This window comes from Mus musculus, chromosome 17, assembly GCF_000001635.26.
Source record: "Mus musculus strain C57BL/6J chromosome 17, GRCm38.p6 C57BL/6J".
NCBI lineage: Eukaryota > Metazoa > Chordata > Mammalia > Rodentia > Muridae > Mus > Mus musculus.
The window spans coordinates 82,095,828-82,118,106 of record NC_000083.6 but is presented as its reverse complement, the minus strand read 5'-3'; positions in this window follow the sequence as shown (position 1 = coordinate 82,118,106).

Here is a 22,279-nt window from a genome sequence, read left to right as displayed (position 1 = left end):
TGCTGGAAGGAAAGCTTGTACAACCACTTTGGAAATCAATTTGGCTCTTTCTCAGAAAACTTGAGATAGTTCTACCACTCCTGGGCATATACCCCAAGGATGCTCCACCATCTGGCAAGGACACTTGCTCAACTATGTTCATAGCAACTTTATTTGTGATAGCCAGAAACTGGAAACAACCTACATGTCCTTCAACTGAAGAATGGATAAAGAAAATGTGGTATATTTAGACAATGGAATACTGTCCAGTTATTAAAATAAAAAACATCATAAATTTTGTAGGCAAATGGATGGAATTTGAGAATATCATTGTGAGTGAGGTAACCCAGTCCCAAAATGTCATGCCTGGCATGTACTCACTTATAAGTGGCTATTAGCTATAAAATAGAGGATACCCCTGCCACAGTCCATAGACCCAAAGAAGCTAAACAAGAAGGACCACATACAAGAAAGGAAACTTGAATCTCACTTAGGAGGGGGAATAAAATAGTCATAAAAGTAGATGGAGGGAGGGAACTGGGTGGGAGAGGAGATGGGGATGGTACAGGATTCGACAGGGGAAGGAGGGGAGAGATGGTCAGATGGCCATTAAAATTAATGGAAATCTGCAACTGACAGGGATGGGGAAATGGGGGGCACATCCAGTACATGACAGAGACCTAGGATAAGAGAGGTGCCCAAGAATCAATGGGAGTGGCCTTAGATATGACTCATAGCATTGGGGATATATAACTTGAAGAAGTCATTTCCTATACCTAGGAAAGAATCCCAGTGGAGCCATAGGGACACCAATACACCCATAAAACTTTCAATCCAAAATTTGTCCTGTCTACAAGAAATGTAGGCACAGAGGATGGAGCAAGGACTGAGGGAATGGCCAACCAATAGCCAGGCTAACTTGAAACCCATCTTATGGGCAAACACCAATATCTGACACTATTAATGATACTCTGTTATGTTTGCAAACAGGAGTCTAGCATGGCTGTCCTCTGAGAAGTTCCACCCAGCCTCTGTCTTAGATAGATGCAGATTCCCACAGCCAAACTGGATTGAGTTTGGAGACTCGTATGAAATAATGGGGGAAGGATTGTGGGGCAAGAACAGGATAGAAACGCCATAGGAAGACCAACAGTCAACTAATCTAGACCTTTGGGACTTTAAGAAACTAAACTACCAACCAAGGAACATATATGACTGGACCTAGTCTCCTGCACACATATGTAGCAGATGTGTAGTTTGGTCTTCATGTGAGTTCCAAACAACTGGAGTTGTGTCTATCCCAAAAGGTGTTACTTGTATGTGGGATATGTTCTTCTAGGTGGGCTACATGGTCTGGTCTCAGTGGAAGATGATGTACCTAGTCCCACAGAGACTTGCTATGCCATGGAGAGGGGAGGATATCCAAGTAACCCCACATGCTCAGAGGAGAAGCGGGTTTGTGAGGAATGTTTGTGGGAGGGGGTACTACGATGGGGTCAATGAGCAGGATGTAAGGTGAATAAGTAAATAAATAGATAAATAATTTGGATATTAGTCCTCTGTTGGATGAAGGGTTAATGAAGTTTTTTCCCAATCTGTAGGCTCCTATTTTGCCCTATTGACTGTGTCCTTTGCTTTATAGAAGCGTTTCAGTTTCATGAGGTCCCATTTATTAATTCTTGATCTTAGTGCCTGAGCAATTGATATTCTGTTCAGTAAATTTTCTCCTGTCCCAATGCATTCAGACTGTTTTCCACTTTCTCTTTTATTAGATTGAGTATGTCTGGTTTTATTTTGAGGTCTTTGATCTATTTGGACTTCAATTTTTTGTGAAGTATAAATATTGATCTATTTTCATTCTTATACACACAGACATTCAGTTAGACCAGCACCATGTGTTGAAGAGGCTCTCCTTGTTCCCTCGTGTGGCTTTTATTACTTGTCAAAAATCAAGTGTCAGTAGGTGTCTGGGTTTATTTTAGAATCTTTGATTCCAGTTATCAATATGTCTGTTTCTATATGAATACCATGCTGTTTTTATTACTATTACTATGTAGCATACATAGCATTAGGTCAGGAATGATGATATCTCCAGAAGTTCTTCTATCACTCAAGATCTTTTGGCTATCCTGTTTTGTCTGTCTGTCTGTTTGTTTGTTTTCCATATGAATTTAAGAATTGTTATTTCAAGATCTGTGAATGTTTGTCTTAGATTTTTATTGGGGGACAGCATTGAATCTGTAATTTTAGCAAGGTGGCCATTTTAATTATGTTACTCTTCACTAGCCCTATATCTAACAGAAAGCTAATATCCAAAATGTATAAAGAACTCAAGAAAACACACACACACACACACACACAGAGCAATCAAAAAATGATATATAGAACTAAACAGAATTCTCAACAAAGGAATCTTGAATGGTTGAGAAGCACTTTAAGAAATGTTGAACATCCTTGGTCATCATGGAAATGCAAGTCAAAATGACTCCTATAGCCCACCCTACACCAGTCAGAATGGATAAATTTAAAATATCAAGGGACAACATGGTTGGGAGAATGTGGAGAAAGAGGGGCATTCCTCCATTTTTGGTGGGATTGCAAACTAGTACAACCACTCTGGAAATCAGTTAGGCAGTTCAGAAAATTGGAAATATTTATATGTGAAGACCCAGCTATACCATTTGTCTTAGTTAGGGTTTTACTGCTATGAACAGATACCATGACCAAGGCAAGTCTTATAAATGACAACATTAAATTGGGGCTGGATTACAGATTTAGAAGTTCAGTCCATTATCATCAAGGTAGGAGCATGGAAGCATTCAGACAGGTATGGTGCATGAGGAGCTGAGAGTTCTTCATTTTAATCTGAAAGCTGCTATCAGAATACTGCCTTCCAGGCAGCTAGGATGAGGATCTTAAATACCATACCCACAATGACACACCTACTCCAACAAGGCCACATCTTCTAATAGTGCCAATGCCTGGGATGAGCATATATAGACCATCACTCCATTCTTGGGCATATACTCAAAAGATGCCCTACTATACCTCAGGGCCACAAGCTCCACTATGTTCATAGCTGCTTTATTCATGTTAGCCAGAAACTGAACACAATCTAAAATCTCTCAACTGAAGAATGGATACAAAAATGAGGTTCATTTACACAATCGAATACTGCTCAGCTATTAAATACAAGGGCATCATGAATTTTGCATGCAAAGGGATTGAAGTAGAAAATATCTTCCTGGGTGAGGTAACCTAGCCCCAAAGAACGTGCATTACATGTACTCACTGATAAGTGGATAGTGGCCAAAAACTTGAGAATATCCACGATAAACTATTGCCCGAGCTTTTGTGTCCGCCGGCAAGAACACGCTCAGGACAACCGGAATCTTCCGCAGCAAAAGCTTTATTGCTTACTTCTTCAGGAGCCAGAGAGAAAATGGCAAAACCCTGTCCCTTTTAAGGAGAATTATCCTCCGCCTAGGACGTGTCACTCCCTGATTGGCTGCAGCCCATCGGCCGAGTTGTCGTCACGGGGAAGGCAGAGCACATGGAGTGAAGAACTACCCTGGCACATGCGCAGATTATTTGTTTACTACTTAGAACACAGGATGTCAGCGCCATCTTGTAACAGCGAATGTGAGGGCGGCTCCCCACAATAAACCCCACAGACTCAAGAAATTAAACAAGAAAGAAGACCCAAGTGAAGATGCTTAAATCACACTTAGAAGGGGAGGGGGGTGGCAACATAGTCTTGGGAGGCAGAGGGAGGGATGGACCTGGTTGGGAGACAGGAGGGCTAAGGGAATAGGGGGCCAGGGTCAGGCAAGGGGAGAGACAATAGAGAGGTCCAGAGGTCCAGGAGAATAAATGGAAATAAGAAGCTGCCAGGGGTGGTGGATAACTTTGAGGAATTCTCTACAAAGTCCCAGAGACCAGTGGTGAGGGAGGAGTCAACTTAGGTTAATTTGGCAGAAATGCCCAACAGTTGGAATATGGAGCCTGAAGAGACCACCTTCAGTAGCCAGACAGCCCCCCCACCCAGTGGAGAGATGAGAACATCAACCCACCTACAAAACGTTTGACCCCAAATTTGACCTGTCTAAAAGAATTGCAGGGACAAAGATGGAGCAGAGAATGAAAGAATGGGGAACCACTGACTGGCCTGCCTATTTTGAGACCCATTCCATGAGCAGGTACCAATTCTCATACTATCAATGATGCTGTGTTGTGCTTGCAAATACGACCCTAGCATAGCAGGCCTCTGAGAAGCTGCTGACTGAGAAAGATGCAAAAATCCACAGACAAACATTGGATGGAGGTTAGGGACCTCTATGGAAGAGTTAGGGGAAGGATTGAAGGCCCTTAAGGAGATGGCAACCCCACAGGAAGACCAACAGTGTCAACTAAGCTGAACCAATAGGCATTCCCAGACACTGAGCCTCCAACCAGAGACCATACATGAGCTGGTCTTAGACACTCCAGCACATAGGTAACAGAGCACTGCCATTTCTGGCCTCAGTGGGAGAGGATGTGCCTAATCCTGCAGAGATTGATGCATCAGGGTGGAGGATACAGGATGGGGTGGGGGAGCACTGGCCTCTCAGAGGCAAAATAGAGAGAACATGGGGGAAACTACTGGAGGGGGAAACTGGGAGGGGACAACTTTTGAGATGTAAATAAATGAATAAATAAAGTAAATAGAGTACAAACACAGAATTTACAGCATCCTTTCCTGGTTATCTCTAGAACAATACCAGGAGAATTCTGGGAAGTATTATCAAAAGGAAGATGATATCCTATCAAATTAAAAGAGAGCACTGGGTCTTATAATTAGAATAATTCAATAATTACATCATTATTCAATTAATGGTTGTAAGAAATTACCAATTCTCAGAATAAGCCTAAATACATATGGTTATTTATTGTTACATAAAATTGGCTTTTTAAATTAGTGTGGAAATTGATTTTTTTTCTCTCTAAAAGTTAATGAACCACGTGGCCTGCTCTTTGGAAGGAAAAAGGGGGAGGGGGGGAGATAATTCACTACTCTGAAAAAGTAATCTAAGTAAATCAGACACTTAAATAAAATAGTCTTGTATGTGTGTTCATATTGATTGAGGTTTAATACTGCTTTGAAGATTTGTAAACTCTGGAAAATGTTTCCTGTAAAGGAGTTGGGCTACAACGACTGCTCATCAGTTGTCATCCAAGGGTAGGAATAGTGCTGCACGGCTGACTTTATATCCTGGGGGGGGGGGGGTAAAGGGGGTGTGAACATACAGGAAGAAAGCTCTGGAACCTGATGAAAGGGAGAAGATTTGTAATAGCATAGAAGGAAACTCACGTTGATACTGTCCCTGCTGATCCCAATGGCTACCAGAAATCTTTTGGGCTGTTTCCAATGGCTACAGGAAGTCTTTGGGGCAGAAGCAAAAAAAAAAAAAAAAAAAAAAAAAGAGAGAGAGAGAGAGAGAGAGAGAGAGAGATAACTATAAAGGAACAGAATGTTTTCCCATGCTTTCCTCTTTAGTACTAAAACTCAAATGCTGTGTTAAAAAATACTTTAAAATTCTTTTGAGATTATAATATAAATATATTATTTTCTGTTCCCTTTTCTCCCTTCCAACCATCTCATGTATGCCCCCAACCTTTACTCTCTTAAAACTTCATGGCCTCTTTTTCTTTCTTTTATTTGCACACACACACACACACACACACACACACACACACACACACACACACACACCTAAAAAATAAAACGAACAGTCAAACAAGCTGCTCTGCTCTGCTCTGTCTAATGTTACCAGTACGCATGTCTTCAAGTCTGACCACTTGGCATCAGATAAGCGACTAATGGACTTTTCTCCACTGCAGACGACTTCTTCTACTACAGCTCTCCTTACTGTCTACAGTTCTTTACCTAGAGTTGAAGCCTTGTGAGATTCTCCGCTTCCATGTGAACACGTCCATTGGGGTTGTCTTTGTTCAGCTTATATTTCGTGGCTCTGCCCTTACTTCTGCAATGATTCTGGAGTCTTAGGTGAAGGAGTTGTGTTGTGAATGTATTAGTTAGCTCTGAACTTCACAACTCCGAATTTTGATTGGTTGATTTTTTTTTGATTAGATTTTTAAAATTCTGTCCATCTATTGTAAAAAAGATCTTTCTTTGATAAAGGGTGAGGACTGCATTTAACTGTAGTCATAAAGACAAAGACAAATATTTAGAACATGGGATTAAACTGGTTTAGTAAAGCCAAGGCTGCAGGTTATCCTCCAAGATCCATGACTTCACTATCCCTGATTTGGTGGCTAGTTTTTTTTTTTTTTTTCAATCCCAGGCATGATTTCTTTCTTGTTTGAGAAGGTCCTAAATCCAATTAGAAAGCTATTTGTTTTGGGCAAAACTTGTGTGCCGCTACAGCACCTTTAACATTATTTTTTCCCATGGTGGTCCTTGTTGAAGTATGTCACAGCTGTGTAAGACTGTTAGCTTCTTCCATCCTTTGGGAGTTTAATTGAAGTTTACTGGACCAAAATCTGAAGCAAAGGGGAAGAAGTAAAGAAGAAAGAGGAAGGACAGGAAAATAATAAATTGACATATTGAAAAACTAATTATTATACATACATATTCAGCCAGTTTCATTCATCCTTCAGCTACTACACATAATATTTACCTTTTCTCTATCTTAGATCTCAGTATGGTTCTTCTCTTTGCCTTAATTCTTTATTTTTGACCATAGAAGAGCTTGTTCACCCATTAGCAAACTCTGCCACCTGCTACCATTTTCTCCTCACTGGCTTTGTCCTTCAGCCCCTGCAATCTGGCTTTCCTCCCCAGCAATTTTCTACTCTGAAGACCTAATTATTAAAGCCAAAAATATGTTGAACAAAAACAACGCATCAACACTTGTACTATGCCTTATGGTCACATTCTCCACAGCTATTTACAGTACACGAACATGAATCACCCTTCTTCTCCATTCTTAAGCACACCCTCTTTGCACCTCTTCCATCAGTGATGATACAGCCAACCTAACTAAAAAGATTATCTCAATTGCCAGGAGTATTGTCCAAAATATTCTGCCAAGTTTTACATTTAAGAGGAGGAAGTCAGATCTTACAATAAAGAAAATAGCCAGAAGTAAACTAAATATAATTATGATAAAGGGAAGAAAGAGACATTTGTAGTTAAACCCTGCCCCATGCACCAGATTCTACTAATCTGAATCAGTATAATGACATTGCCATTTTTTGTGAAAGTTTGATCTAATGAGTACTGTAGAATTTTGTGATTTGTTTTCAGCCAGTTTTAAGAATGTATTTACTTTCAAAAGATCATAGAGAGCAGTGAGTTTTGGATGCAAAACTTTCAAATTACACATACATGACAGCAACATTTCTAACTACCTTCTTTTTGCTGCCTAAGTAAGCGCCTGTGTGTCAGAAAGAAAAGGCCAATTTACAAGTCACACAGTTAAAAGTGAAGTGCAGACGCACCACACTTGTGAAAATATGTCCTCCAATCTTTAATAAAGACATAATAGAATTCAATGGTGATAGTTTTATGGCATTATTTAGGAGTTCTAACAAATTTCAGAATACCTAATCTACTATATTAAATAATCCTGCGGTTGGAAGAATTACTGTGAACAATCGAAAGCATATGGATGCTCTATGCATATGCCTTATAGGTTTCCTTCCAAATATATAACACCAGATTATAGAACACAACTCATTAGTGATATAATTTTGATGACATTTATGGACCCTCACACAGAAATGAACTAAATCGAGACAGATCTCAGGAAAACCACACTGACGAAGTATGATTATTGATCAAGTATAATTAGGTTCTCTTACATTATCATCAGTGTCTTCTCTGCACCATTGATACACTTCTCCACAGCCTCCAAATACAACAGTCAACTACTGCTGGCAGCTGAGCTTCTGTCCAGGAACAAACTCATGAAGAAGAGTAGTGAATTGCCAAATGTGCAGTCCATCACAGGTACCTCTTTTCCAAGGCCTATGAATGCCTATGAATATAATTAGTAAGTCCCAGGATTGAATGTAAAATAATTCTAAAAGCCATTTAAGATCTAGAGTGAATTGAGAAAGGGGCAAAATCCTTGCTGAAATCACATCACAGTTAAAGTTCTGCTTGTGTCTACTCTTCTGCCACCAACAGTGCCCATTAATAATGTTTCTATGCACCAGTGCTGGCTCAAAATTGTTTGCAGGGGAACACAAGCTGATGGGTCAGAAGAGTAAGCCTGGACCCGAGGCTGTAAAGTGAGACACCAAACAAGGAATGGTCTATAGCCAAAGCTTACTCATTGAGACTCTTGGATCATGCCAAATGTTCACGCCATGAGAACGGGAAAGCGTCTGTGTGTGGAAAGCTAGCAAGGGAAGGAATACTTCCTGGAAACAACAGATGATTTGTATTCTAAAAATTAGAGTTCTATTTTTTTATTTAGATATTTTCTTTATTTACATTTTAAATGTTATCCCCTTTCCTGGTTTCCTCTCTGAAAAACCTCTATGCCATCTCCCCTCTGGCTGCTTCTATGAGGTTGTTCCCCCACCCAGACAATGTGACTTTGTCTCTGGCTAGCTATATAATACCAAGCAACCTAGTGGTGGCTGATTTTTTTTTCTCTCTGCATATGAGAAAATGGTGAGTGACCTGTCACAGGAGGTCACTAACATTATGAGGTTATTTGATTACACAGGCCCCATAGCCACTTAAAATATAAATAACTTAAACATGTATAATAACAGATTCTCTTGCCCTCCATTAGTACAATGAAGCCATGGGATAGAGTGCTAGCCAGGCACCCAACAGTAATATTGGTGCAGAAACTGAAGGAGTAGGATCTGTCACTAAATAAAAAGACAATGGTCTATCATAGAAATGTTGGTAAAATGCTTTGAACAGTGACAGTCACAATTTTATCAGTTCTTTAATTTTTGAGATTATCCATGCCATGGGAGCCCACATCTGACACTATTCATGATATTCTCCTATACTTGAAGACAGGAACCTAGCATAACTGTCCTCTGAGAGGCTTTACCCAGAAGTTGAGGAAACATGAGAGACACATAGCTAAAAGTTAGGAAGTCTTGTGAGGGGGGCACAGGGGGATTAAAGGAGCCAGAGGGGTCAAGGACAATATAAGAAAACCATATAGAATCAACTAATCTGAGCCCATAGGGACTCATAGATACTGAACCACCAACCAGAGAACATGTATGGGACAGACCTAGACCTCCTACCCATATGTAACTGAGGTACAGCTTGATCTTCATTTTGGGATCCCTAACAACTGGAGCAAGGACTATCTATTATATTGTTGCCTGCGTTTAGACTTCTTTCCCCGACTGGACTGCCTTGTCAGGGTTCAATAGGATTTGTGCCAATTTCTACTGCAACTTAATTTGCCAAGGCAGATTGATATCCAGAGGAGGACTCCACTTCACTGAGAAGGAAGGGAATAGGAAGGTGAAGTGAGGGGGTTGCTGGAAGAAGAGTAGAAAGAGGAAGCTGCAATTGGGATGTAAAGTTAAGTGATTAATTAATTAATAAAAATAAATATAATGACATCATTTTTCTTCTCTGATTTCCCTCCAAATTAACTCATATACCCTTCCTTGCTCTCTTTCAGACTCATCCTTTTTTGTCAATTGTTGTTATATTCATATGTATGTATTTACCTAAGTACATTAATAAGCCCTGCTCAGGCTGTATAGGTCACTCATATGCATATGTTTTCAGGGCAGAACATTTGATATTGGACAACTAATTGGTGTGCTCTTTTCTGAAGAATATTATTTTTGTTGTTACTGTGGTTCTAAGCATTTCTTAGTTGAGTAGCTTTTAATAACCACTTCCCTTTAATCTTATAAAGACCATTTCACTTAATTCTCCAAATAATTATGTAAAGCAGGTTGTAATTTTGTCTTTGAGGTCAAGCAATACCAGATGGGCTAGAGGCAGAGGCAATAGACATGACATAGGTAACGGGTGATTAGATGAAGGAGAGCCTCAAATCCGGATAAGTAGATTTGAAAGGCAGAGTTCTGGCTCTTACTCTATTCCTTGCCCTATTATTCAATAAATACTCAATTTATTAAAAAAATCAGCATTTGAGACAAATGAAAATTTCCACTACAAGCAATATTCAAAATTAAGTATTTAAGGGGGGAAAGTGAAAACCCCTACATAAAATCATCTGTATAAATTAGGGATTGAAGATTCTTGAATTATCTTCTTGTAGATTTTCTTTATCTTTATTCTGTATCTAGAAGAGACTTAATGATCACTACAAGCATGAGTTGAAATCTGTGATGCTATAAAAAGTCCTGTGGTTTTTTTCTATTGAAATATCTCCTTTTCTTAAGTGGTTCTTAGTGTAAAATGCATGGGGGATCTTACTGACTCTCCTTTGGATAGATACTGACCAGGGTATTTAACTTCTCCAGCTCCTGTACTAGTGTAGCTATTGGGTAGTTTTGAAGCTCTGCATCTTATGGCTTCATTATAATAACGCAGCAGGACAGCATTTGTTCTATAATGTTGTTGATGATTATGTCTTCAAAACCTACAGGACCTATATAATCAGATAACTTAATTTTAATCCCATTTAATAGAATTTCATCCTATCCTAATAACATTGAAAACCTTGAGATATGCTAGGAGTTAACTCAGTTTCCTCCTTCTTCCTAATCTGTTGCCCTCTAAATAAATATCTTTATTTATTTTGAAGTAAAACACACACACAAAAAAAAATCCAAATATTTTCATGGTAAATTAAAAATTTAATCTAGTCTTGAGGTTTGTAAGTTTGTGGTGTTTGCTTGCATGTTTAATAGGACCACATGGACATGGATTTATGCTAATCAATTTTAGCTATATGCTAATAAAAATAACATGTATACATATATATGTACATTTACATATATACAAATATCATTGAAGAATGAATTTGGAGCTTCTCTTTCTGACTCTTGTATATATGTATTTCTTATCTATCACCTTCAGTGGATTGCTTTTCCTTTTAACTTACTAATAGCATTGTCTTAGTCACAATTTCAACATGCTAATATAGCCATATTTTGATAGAGCCTACACCCTCATCATTCATTTAGGACCACCTATTTCTATGAAATAATTACTTTAGTGGGTGGTTTTCCATATAGCTTACTTTGTCCATTTACATATTGATTTGCTGTAATCTATCTTCAAAAGTCAACAAGTTTCTAAATTCCATGGAAAAGTTGCTCACTTTCGTAACTCACTCTTTACAATGTTATTGAAGAAGAAGCAGTCCTCACATCTTTACCTTTTTATGTGCACTTTTAGACAGCACATGGAAGACTTTTTAATTCAGTTTATTCAATGTTTTAAACAGGTCATCTTTTCATGGGTCAGAATATTCTTTTAAGTATATGAAAAGCAGTCTGCCTCTCTCTGTTCTGCTTCTTTCTTTCCTTCTCCTACTACCTCAACCCTGCAAAAATGAATTTATTTCATCTATATCCTTCTAGAGATTCTTTATGAATGGCTAAGCAAATGTGAGTGCATAGTTGCTTGATTTCTCTTTATTACATAGTTGATGGATGAATGCACACATTACTTTGCAATCGTCTCCTTAAGCGTATTACGATTTTTGTAAAGCTTTATAAATCTCTGCATAGAAGGCTATTCATTGTCTTGTTCACTGAATAGCTACCTATTGAGTTAATGTTCTATAATTGATTCAATTGGCTCTTTGTTAATATTAATCGATTTTCTCTGTCCTTATTTTAACAATAACAAAAAGTGAATAATTTGAAGATAGGTCACTTAATATATATGCAAATCATAAGGGACTAAATGAAAAGACAGATACTGTTTATTCTAGCAGATATTACCATTTTCTTTCCACCCTGCAGTTTGTACCATTTCATATTCCCACCACTAACTTATAAAAACTCCCTTTTTCAGACTACGTTGGCTGCTTTTTTTTCTGATTTGTTAATTGAAAAGTATTGTGATTATTAGAATCTGTAATATTGCAAATAGAAATAAATTTATTAATTGAACAGCTATGTATTGACTACCTACATATACTGCTATTCAGATACACACACATAAGTTGACATCAAATTTCAATAGTGACTTTCATTCTTCTCATGGTGATTATTATGAAGAAACATAAAATATAGTGCGGTGAGAGAGTAATGAGAGCTTCATACAGTCTTATTGTCAGGGTGATATTTTGGGAAAATCTGTCAATGAAAAAGGTAACTAAACAGATTTTCGAGGAAGCTGGGTTTCAGATAAAAGGCAAACCAGAGCAAAATTCTCAACATCTGGCATTTATTATTTAATTTATCTCTCCTGTGCATATGTTTTACCTGCATGTATGTCTGTGTACCATATGTGCCTGTGGAGACCAGAAGAGGAGATCATATCTAGGATCAGAATTACAGAGAGTTATAAAGTACTATGTGAGAGCTGGGAATTGAACTCAGGTCCCCTGGAAGAGGAGTCAGTGCAAGTAGCCACTGAGCATTCTTCCTGTCTCAGTATCTGGCATTTGGGAGGGATAACAATGAATTCAGTAAAGCTGGAGCTTAACTGAGTGGATTATGAGCTGTCCAACTTGTTAATAGGTTAATGAGAAGCCAGAAAGTATGAAAATTAAAGCACATTGTCTTCCCATGCTTGATAAATGGGAAGCCTCTAAATGATTGGACCAAAGAAATGCACAAGCCATCATGCCTACACAATTATTCCAGTTTGTTTTGTGATTGGGTCAAGCCAAGCAAGGATGGAAGCAAAGGAAATAAAGGTCACATGAGACATGAGTCATGTATGGAAGCAGCTTGGACAAGGATACGAATGGAGAAGTGGGTTGCCAGGCAGTATGTAATGAAAGCTATTTGACTTCATGATATCTTAGCATTTCAAATCATAATTGCCTTAATGACTGATGGAAGCAATCCTTTCTCTAACTTTTATTTCCACAGTTTGATGTTGTTTTTTTTTTTCTATTTTTTCCTATCTGAACATTAGAGCCACTTTGATTACTTGCAAAAGAGCAAACAGCCACATATTTTACTGAGATCATGTAACAGCCATAAAGCAACCTAAAATAGACACCTTTAGTTTTAGGAATTGTACAGGGTATTATTTGGATTTTTTTGAGTTCTTTGTTCTTTTATTCATTGGGTTTTAAAAAGTATTTCTCTAAACTGGTTCTGTGTTGGATTTTTTTTCACTTATATATTTGTGTTCTATCTACATGTACACCTGCATGCCTGAAGAAGGCATTGAGAACTCAGAAAGAGCAGACAGTGGTTTTAATGACCAAGCCAGAGCACCAGCACAGCCCTGTGTTTTTCTTTTTCAGCGTTAGAGAACAGAATATATTTTAGCTTGTATTGTATTAGTCTCTCTAACTAATATGCAAATAAAATATTTGTGTATTTTTCCCTAAGCAGTTTGGACATTGTCATAGTCTGGTATATAATAGTGAAAGTAGAAGCTCTAGGAAAATTATTTGAAGTGAAACTATGTATATTCATACTAATACAGCACAAACGTTTGCAGAATATCATATTTCTCGTTGAGAATTAATAAACATTATGGAGGATTTCTAATGTTTTATATTGATTATTTGCATTTTGCCGTGGGAAGATGGGATGAAAATTAAATGAGGAGTGGGAAAAAAGAGAGCAAAGCAAGACTAAACAAATAGCTTGGACACAGCATTCACCTCTGTCCAGAAGAGGAGCCCTGAGAGCCAATGCAGTTCACAGGACCAGTGCTCAGAGCTAATATTGCCACTGAACTTTCTGTATGATCAAATAGAGAACCAGAAAGGTCATTCACTCACCAGGAACAAAAACAAACAGCTCTGCTAACTTCCTGCCTTATCTCTTCTCAGACAGCTCAGTCTCCTTGATGCAGAACGCAGTCACACAGAAAGGAATGAGCTAAGGAACACTGTGGTAAGTTCTTCATTAAGAGACTGTAAAGGTCAAACAATGACAGGAAGCATTTTCACATCTTTGAGAATGATTATCTAGGGACCACATAAAGAGAAAGCCCGTTAGCTGAAGCCAAATGGAGAGGATACAGCACCGGCTCCCTTAATGGCTCCTATTTAACCTATGTCCTTCCCTAGCCATCATTTCTCCTTCTTTCATTCTTCCTTCATTGCTTGCTATTATCCTATGTTATTCCCTCGTATAGTATCCTGTCTCTGATTTACCTTAAAGTACACTATAAAAAGCTATACGGTCTAATAAATAACCTTAAAGGAGTTATCATGGGATCCCACTGGAAATGCAGTTGGATCTTTTTTTTCTCCAGAGCAAAACCATACATATGCACTAAACAAAACAAAACAAAACAAAACAAAAACAAAAACAAAACAAAACCCTCCACCACAGTTGTTAGAGTGTTTTACTTATTGGAGGGTCTTCTGTTGAAGGATCTTTCTGAACACATCACTTAAAATGCTCAGCATGGTACTTCTAGACCTGAGTGTTTTAATTGGCTATTTTTTTCCCCTTTGTAGCTCCAAGGAAAGATATTAATCTTATTTTCCAGGCGTTGTTAGCACAGTCTGGCATTTTTCAAATAAAGCCACAATGCTCCTGACCCTTTATCCTGGCTTTCCAGTTACCCCCTCAAACGATCCTGCCATAATTGCTCTTCCTTGGGAACACCACTCCAACCCCCTTATGAGTTTTGCTGTGCAATTTGCTGAGAGTGATGATACCGTGCAATGAATTTCAGACTTTTATGAAGTCAGGGTTCTCTAAGACCAATTCAGTTTTATGTTCAGACTTTGAGAGATGGCAGTAGGGTTTTCATCTCTAATTCTCAGAGATTAATTGTTTTTTAAACAAGATATGAGTGTAATCTATGTAGATGTCCCTATCAAGTTTTTCACCTCTTCATAATGTCTTAGTGAGAAGTGAGGTCACAGAACGGCTGGTAGTGTGCAGTGTCATTTCCTCAGCAAGCCTGTCAACATACAGTTGTGCTTGCATTGCTTTCTCAAGAGTATATTTTAATTCTAATTAACATAAAAATAAATTTGTCAGGAATTAAAGTTTGTGTTTCTTATATCATCCCTCATAAATTAAAATGTTGTTTTGCTTTTCATATTAACTATCCATCTTTTGTTCTCTCTCTCTCTCTCTCTCTCTCTCTCTCTCTCTCTCTCACACACACACACACACACACACACACACACACACACACACACACACACTAACTAATTAGTAGGGAACTCTCTAGCTAGTATTTTATCTTTGGACACCAAATGACAGTATCAAGGCTAATAATAAAATAATTATTTTCTTATTTTTAGGGAAGAATTATTATTACTAACTTCTTAAGTTTGTAAAAGAGATGGAGAATAAATAGATTCGAGTCTCACAATTCCAGCCATGCATCAAACAAGGAATTTTAATCACATATTTAAAAGAAGTGGGATGGGGGCTATGGATGTTAGGGCCATCGATGTGTTTGTTTCAATACTGGTAGAAGCCAGTGATTCGTATCTATGGAAAACAGTACCACAACACACTGCCAGTATTCCACAGATAAACTTGTATTTGAAGGCAAAAGGCCTAATTTGAAATAGGCAGTCATCTACTGTTTCACAAACTGTCACGTGGAACACTGCACATGATTTCTCAGCACAACCCTTTCATACACTTGATTTGGATTTTATAAGGTAAGCATTGGAAAAATTAAGGTATGTCTTCCAAATCAATTAGCAAGAGGTTGAAGAGAATAATCTTCTGGGTTCTGCATACAGTTTGACTGCAGAACACAGTCTTCACCTAAAAACAGTGATGTACACAAACAAACAAACAAAAAAGACAGTGTTACTGTGAAACTTGATAAAGCAGAAAATGATAAATATTGAGAATACTGTGATCCTAAGGAAAAAATTAAAAAAAAAAAGAGGACAAGATACAGGTTCAAAAATAGTATAGGAAACAGCACTTTTAATTTTCATTTTTCTACAATAAAATACCATAATGTAAGACATTTAAGGAAAGAGGGGGCCATGTGCGTATAGTAGTATCTAATTAATCTACTCAATTTGATATTAGCAGCGGCAGTCCATTCCTCTTTACTCACCCCAATGGTCTGGGTTCTGGAATAAAAGATACATAGACATAGCCTTCATATTTTATGCCTTTTTTCATTGAGTGTTATTATTATTATTGTTGTTGTTGTTATTATTAAATCATTTTTACAGCCCAGTCACTATCCTCCTCCTGGTCTGCCCTCTGACTTTCCCTCATCTCATGCCTCCTCACCTGTCTCCGAGAGGATGTCCCCGTACCCCCGCCTCCACCCCACCAAATTTCTCTACTCCCTGGGAACTCAAGCCCCTCAAGGTGCTTCTTCTCTCATTGAGGCCAGATCAGGCAGTCCTCTGCTGTATATGTGTCAGGGGCCTCAGAGCAGCTAGTGTATGCTGCCTGGTTGATAGCTCAGTGTCTGAGAGATCTCCAGGATCCAGATTAGCTGAGACTGCTTGTCATCTTCCTTCTCAACTTTTCCCTAATTCAACCCCAGGGGACCCCGGCTTCTGTCCGTTGGTTGAGTGTAAGTACCTGCATCTGACTCTTTCAGCTACTTGTTGGGCATTAAACAGCCCAAAGCCTCTATGTGACTAATCTATCTCCTTCCAATATTCCCAAGTTATTGCCTACTAAAAAATGTATTTTATCTTTGTTATCCTAGGTACGGCCAGGGAATCCTCTTGGGGTGCTCTTTCCTGGCTCCTACATGGTGCATGATGGCTCTGTTATCTATCCTACACCATCTCAGATGTAGTTCTTTCTACTTCTAACTCCTCAACATGGCAGATCTCCCTCCTTCCTCCTTTCTGCTCCCTCCTTCCTCCTTCCTGCTCCCTCCTCCCTCCTTCCCTTGTCCAGGAAACTCTGTCTGACAGCCCAGCCATTTGCTCTTGGCATCTTTATTTACCAATAAGAACCAACTAGGGGCAGGGTCCCTTAGTCTTATGTGTGGGACACTGTAAACAAGTTTTGGGAGAACATAATTAGCATGAGAATACAAGCAGCTACATTTTCCACTTTTGTCCATGAAAAAGGCCTTTTTCTCAGATATACAATAAACATAGTTATAACAGTTATATAAACTATAAGGTATGATATATGCTAATAATGTCCAGTCTATCAATTTTGGTAATTTAGATATATTACTTTATCATCTATCCTAACTTAAAGAGTATACAATTTCATACCTGAATTATGTTTTAATTTAACTTGTATTACAATCTGAAAACCATCCTTTCAAATCTAGATTATCTTTTTTAATATTAAAGAGTTTAAGTTTGATTATGAGACTATAACTACTCTTTAGCCCTGTACAGGTCTGAAAGCAAATTAAATATTGTTTGAAAATGTGAGAAGCACAAAAACATAGCTTCTAAAAATTAAAAAAGTGTGTAGAGATAGCTGTCTTCTAGACAGTCTCCTATATTTCTAATAACATTAGAGTAATTAATGACTTTAATCTTCTGACCCAGAACCATGTGACAGACCTTAAGTGAAGCAGGAATTATGAAGGACTAGCTTATCCTGTATTGGCAGAGCTAAGATGTTGACCATCTCATATTGTGTGTCTTTAATAGGACAGTATGTTTTGTCTGTAGCTATATTAGAGTGATTTTTGCCCAGTAGCTACCATGTCACAATTGAAGCAACTCTATATGTAGGTAATGATGGTCAATATCTTCTTTGAAGTGAAAAAGTGGTACTTTCAAGAGCAGACAAATCTAATTAAAAGATCTATTTATATATACACATATATATTAAATGCTGTATTTCATGGATATCTGATGTTTTTGAAAACTTGTCTATATATCTTATATGTGAACTGTTAAACCCTGAATACTTTTAGTTATTTACTATTTGAATAATATTAAGACATTGTATTATAATTAAATTAGAATCTAATGTTACCAGGAGTTTACTATCTGACCTTTAATTTGCATTAATTAATCATCTTAGATAGTTTGTAATAACAGTTATTAGAAGAACTTGGTCTAAGCCTTGTACTCTTGAATGAGTTGTATAGGTACAATGTCTATCTAAGAGTAACAAAATCTATTTTAAATTTGTGTCAATATACAAAAATTTATACCCAATGTTAACCTTTAACCGTCTCAATATATAAATTCTGTACCAATATAAGAAAATATAAGTTCAATTCTGTATCAAAATTTAGAGATTTCTAGCAATGTCAGATTATAGCTATAAAATGTTTTGTATGCAAGTAAATTTAGCAATCTATCTCATAGATCTAACTTTCTATACTATTACTCTACGCCTCCTTTTTTCACCACCTTTCCCTTTACCTAATAAACAAAGGATAGAGAGGAAAGCAAAGACAGAAATCCCCAAGTCTAAATTCTCTATTTAGTTTCCTCACTGTCTAAAATTATGACCCTTTCCAAATTATCCCTTAAAATGACAACCTATCTATAATTTATAAAATTACCATAGCCAGACACCCAAACCCGAGGAATCAGGATGACGACTCTCAACAACTTCCTCTTGTTCAATAGGGGCAATGAATATGCTGAAGGGGTAGGGAAGGGTAGGAAAATTGGAAAAATTGGTTAGACTTAAGAAAGCTAGTTTTAGCATTTGTTATCCAGTCTCTGTATACTTAGAAAGTTCAGGGCTTGACTGAAGTTTTGACTGAATCTGTCAGAAAGTCTGGATGGCCCGAATTCATCAGGAATCAGCAGTTATTCTCGAAGCTGTTTTGGAAGCAAGTCTCTGGAAACAGCGTCAGGTGAGGCAGGGAGCTAGAACAGGAGATCAGTTTAGTATTTGTGAGGAATCTTGTCAGAGCTCTATCTTGGTGCTATATTTTGTAATATATGAATATTATAACCAAAATTTTAGTTCTATAAGGATATTTGTATGGATTGTGTGAGGTGTGCAGGTGAGTTAAGGATAAATATTTGCTCCTCGCTTGAGCAGGTGAAAGACAACTGCCTTTTTTTTATGAGTTAATTTGATCAATAACCAATTGTAATAAATCTTTACTCATGATATGTTAAGGATGGCACGAGAAATCTTAATGATTCTGTAACAACAAGATTTATTGGCTTATTTTGGTTGAAGTTTTGGCGAGAGACATTGTTATGTCTAAGCAAGTTTCAGGGCTTTTCCCAGGTGGAAGGATCAGCATGTCATGCTACCTGTCCTGTTTGTTCTTCTTCTTCTTCTTCTTTTTTTTAATGTTATTTATATGAGTGCACTGTAGCTGTCTTCAGACACACCAGAAAAGGGCATCAGACCCATTCACAGATGGCTGTGAGCCACCATGTGGTTGCTGGGAATTGAACTCAGGGCCTCTGGAAGAGCAGTCAGTGCTCTTAACCGCTAAGCCATCTCTCCAGGCCCTGTTTGTTCTTCTTGATTTTCTTTCTTTCTAGTCTGTAGCCAATATATTCAGGATTTCTTCCCCTATCATATCTGATCTTTATCACTTTGGAAGGGGTCTAAAGCCTTTCTACTTTCCTGTTAGCACAAATACAGAGGCTCTCTCCTAAAATAGCAAGTCCTTGGTCCAACAAACAAAAATCATCAGAAGTAAACATTGATTCAAATTAGCAGACTTTGTTTCTTTAAGACTGCTCTATTTTGATCTCTCACAGAGGATTTGTAATACCATAACCACCAAACTTATAATTAACTGCATTTTAATAATTAAAACAATTAAAATAATTTTAAACAATTATTATTATTAGTTGAGAAAGGGCTCCTACTCCATCTCTTCTTGCCTTTCCCCACCCGTTTTCTTTTTTTGAAGTCAAGGGCCTAAATCTATTTTATCTTTTTGAGACAGAGCTCGTTCCTACATAAGATTAAAGGCCTAAGTTTCTATTATCTGTCAAGATAGGGTCTTTTCCCTATTCCCTGCCCTTGTTCCTACATTTGAGATCAAAGTACTAAATTTATTTATTCATCCCTGTATACTTAAAAACAACTAAGTAATTTTTATTCACTCTTCCCTTGTATAGAGATTACCATTATGTGGATATATTTAACAATATCACCTTTCTCTGTATATTAATTGAAATAATATACTTTCCTGTTTAACTTTAATTAAATTCCTACTACTTAAGCCTATTCTCAGGCTACCGATATGCCATATTGCAGGCTAAGCAATCCCAGAATTCCCGTTGAGTCCATGTTCAAAGAACCCAGTTCTTGAATTTCCATTATTTCTATTCTCTTTCTTTGATAGTAGGAGGCAGATAGCCTCACTCTCTGCCTTCTGCGCGGCTTGTGTCCTTCTACAGCAGTGCTCCCAGCACTTCTGAGTTCAAGATCTCCGAGGCATCTTAACAACCTTTGAGAAAGGTTCAAGCTGGATCCTGTGCCTGCTACCCAGCTATCTCTGGGTCGGCTTGGGGGATACACCCATGTGCTAGCCTACATCGTGAATGCCAGAAATATGTGTGCCAATTTAGCATTCCCAAACCCACATAGCTTGGGCAAAAACTGCACAGCTTTGCTAAGAAACCGATTCTTCTCATCTCCTAATCCTAAAGACATGGCACATGCATTCCATTCAGGAATCTCCTAAGTTTTAAGAGTAAGATCTTGCTCCACGTTGGATGCCATCTGCAGGAGTATCTAATTAATCTACTCAATTTGATCTTGGCAGCAATGACCCATTCGTTACCTGCCCCAGTGTTCTGGGTTCTTGAATGAAAGACACATACATTGTATTTTTATATGTCATAAACCCTTCAATGACTGGGTCATTTTTTAACCTCTAAATGGCTAATGTACCTCCCTCTGATATGCCCAAGTTATTACTTACTAAAATCTATATGTTTATCTTTGTTGTTCTAGACCGAGTCACGGAGCCCCCTTGGGGCTGCACATGGTGTACCCCCTTCCTCCTTCCTCTGCCTCAGTTCCTTGCCCAGGAATGTTAAAAGTCCCACCTCTGTCTGCCCTGTCCAGACACTGCCTGTAGCCATGCATTTTTACCAATCAGAACCAACTGGGGACAGGGTTCCTTAGTCTTATTTTTTGAACACTGTAAACAGGTTCTGGGACAACATAATTAACATGAAAATACAAACAACTACATTTGGGCAATCTAAAATTACAAACACTTTAAGATACTCACAAGGTGGGTCACACTTTCCTTGCAAAAATGAGATAAATCTATATCATCAACATTTTAATTAGTGACAATAAAAACAAATGACAGCAAACTATATGGCCAACTCTGAAAAATAGGACACAACTAAAAATAATAAAAATAGAAGGAACTAATGACTGGTGTAAAGAGCTCCTATGGTCATGTGCGGATAGGATAACAAATTCATATCTAAAAAAGAAGAATTCAAAAAATGAATACTAGAATATATATTGGGTAGGTGAACCTAATAAACAATTCTTAATTTAAAAAAAGGACAATGACAACAAAAATAAATTTAAAGCATTTCTAGAGATTTGAGGAATGTGAAGAAAAATAACCTGATATTGACATCCTATTTAGTCAGCATGACTGTCATCAAAGAACGAATGCCAGTTAAAGTTAAATTACAATAGAACATAGATACAATATTACTGGATGCATATTTATATAAACACTATGGAAATCAGTATAGACTTTCCTCAAGATCAGAAAACAGAACAGCCATATAGTCTAGTTTTTTTACTTTTGCATATATATTTGAAGGATGCCTACTTATCACAACAAAGATTTATCTATGTCTATTCTATCACTGCCCAGACAACACACATACACACACACACTGGTAAGCCATATACTGTTTCTTAAGCCATAAAGGACAATAAAATCACATCCCTTTCAGGGACATAAATGCTGGTCTACATTATAATATTGCGTGTTTTCTAAATAATACGAATCTAGACTGAAAAAGAAAACAGTACATGAAGGCCAAGTAGTAACTATTTGGAAAGAAGTAGACCAGAGAGTGTATGTAGAGAAAATAAAGAAATGATAGAGAGATATGAATGAAACACCATTTTATACTATGAATACATTTACAAATAGTGTGTTGAAGAATAAAACAATAAATTATATATTTATTTTGATAATATAAAAACATTATTAAAAAACTGTGTTGTCACTAAAATTTAAGCTACTGACTAATCAAGTAGAAATTTAAATGGTATTCGTATTTAGTAATAATTTGCTACAGTTAAAAAGAAGAATGCTCTTATGTTAATAGAATTT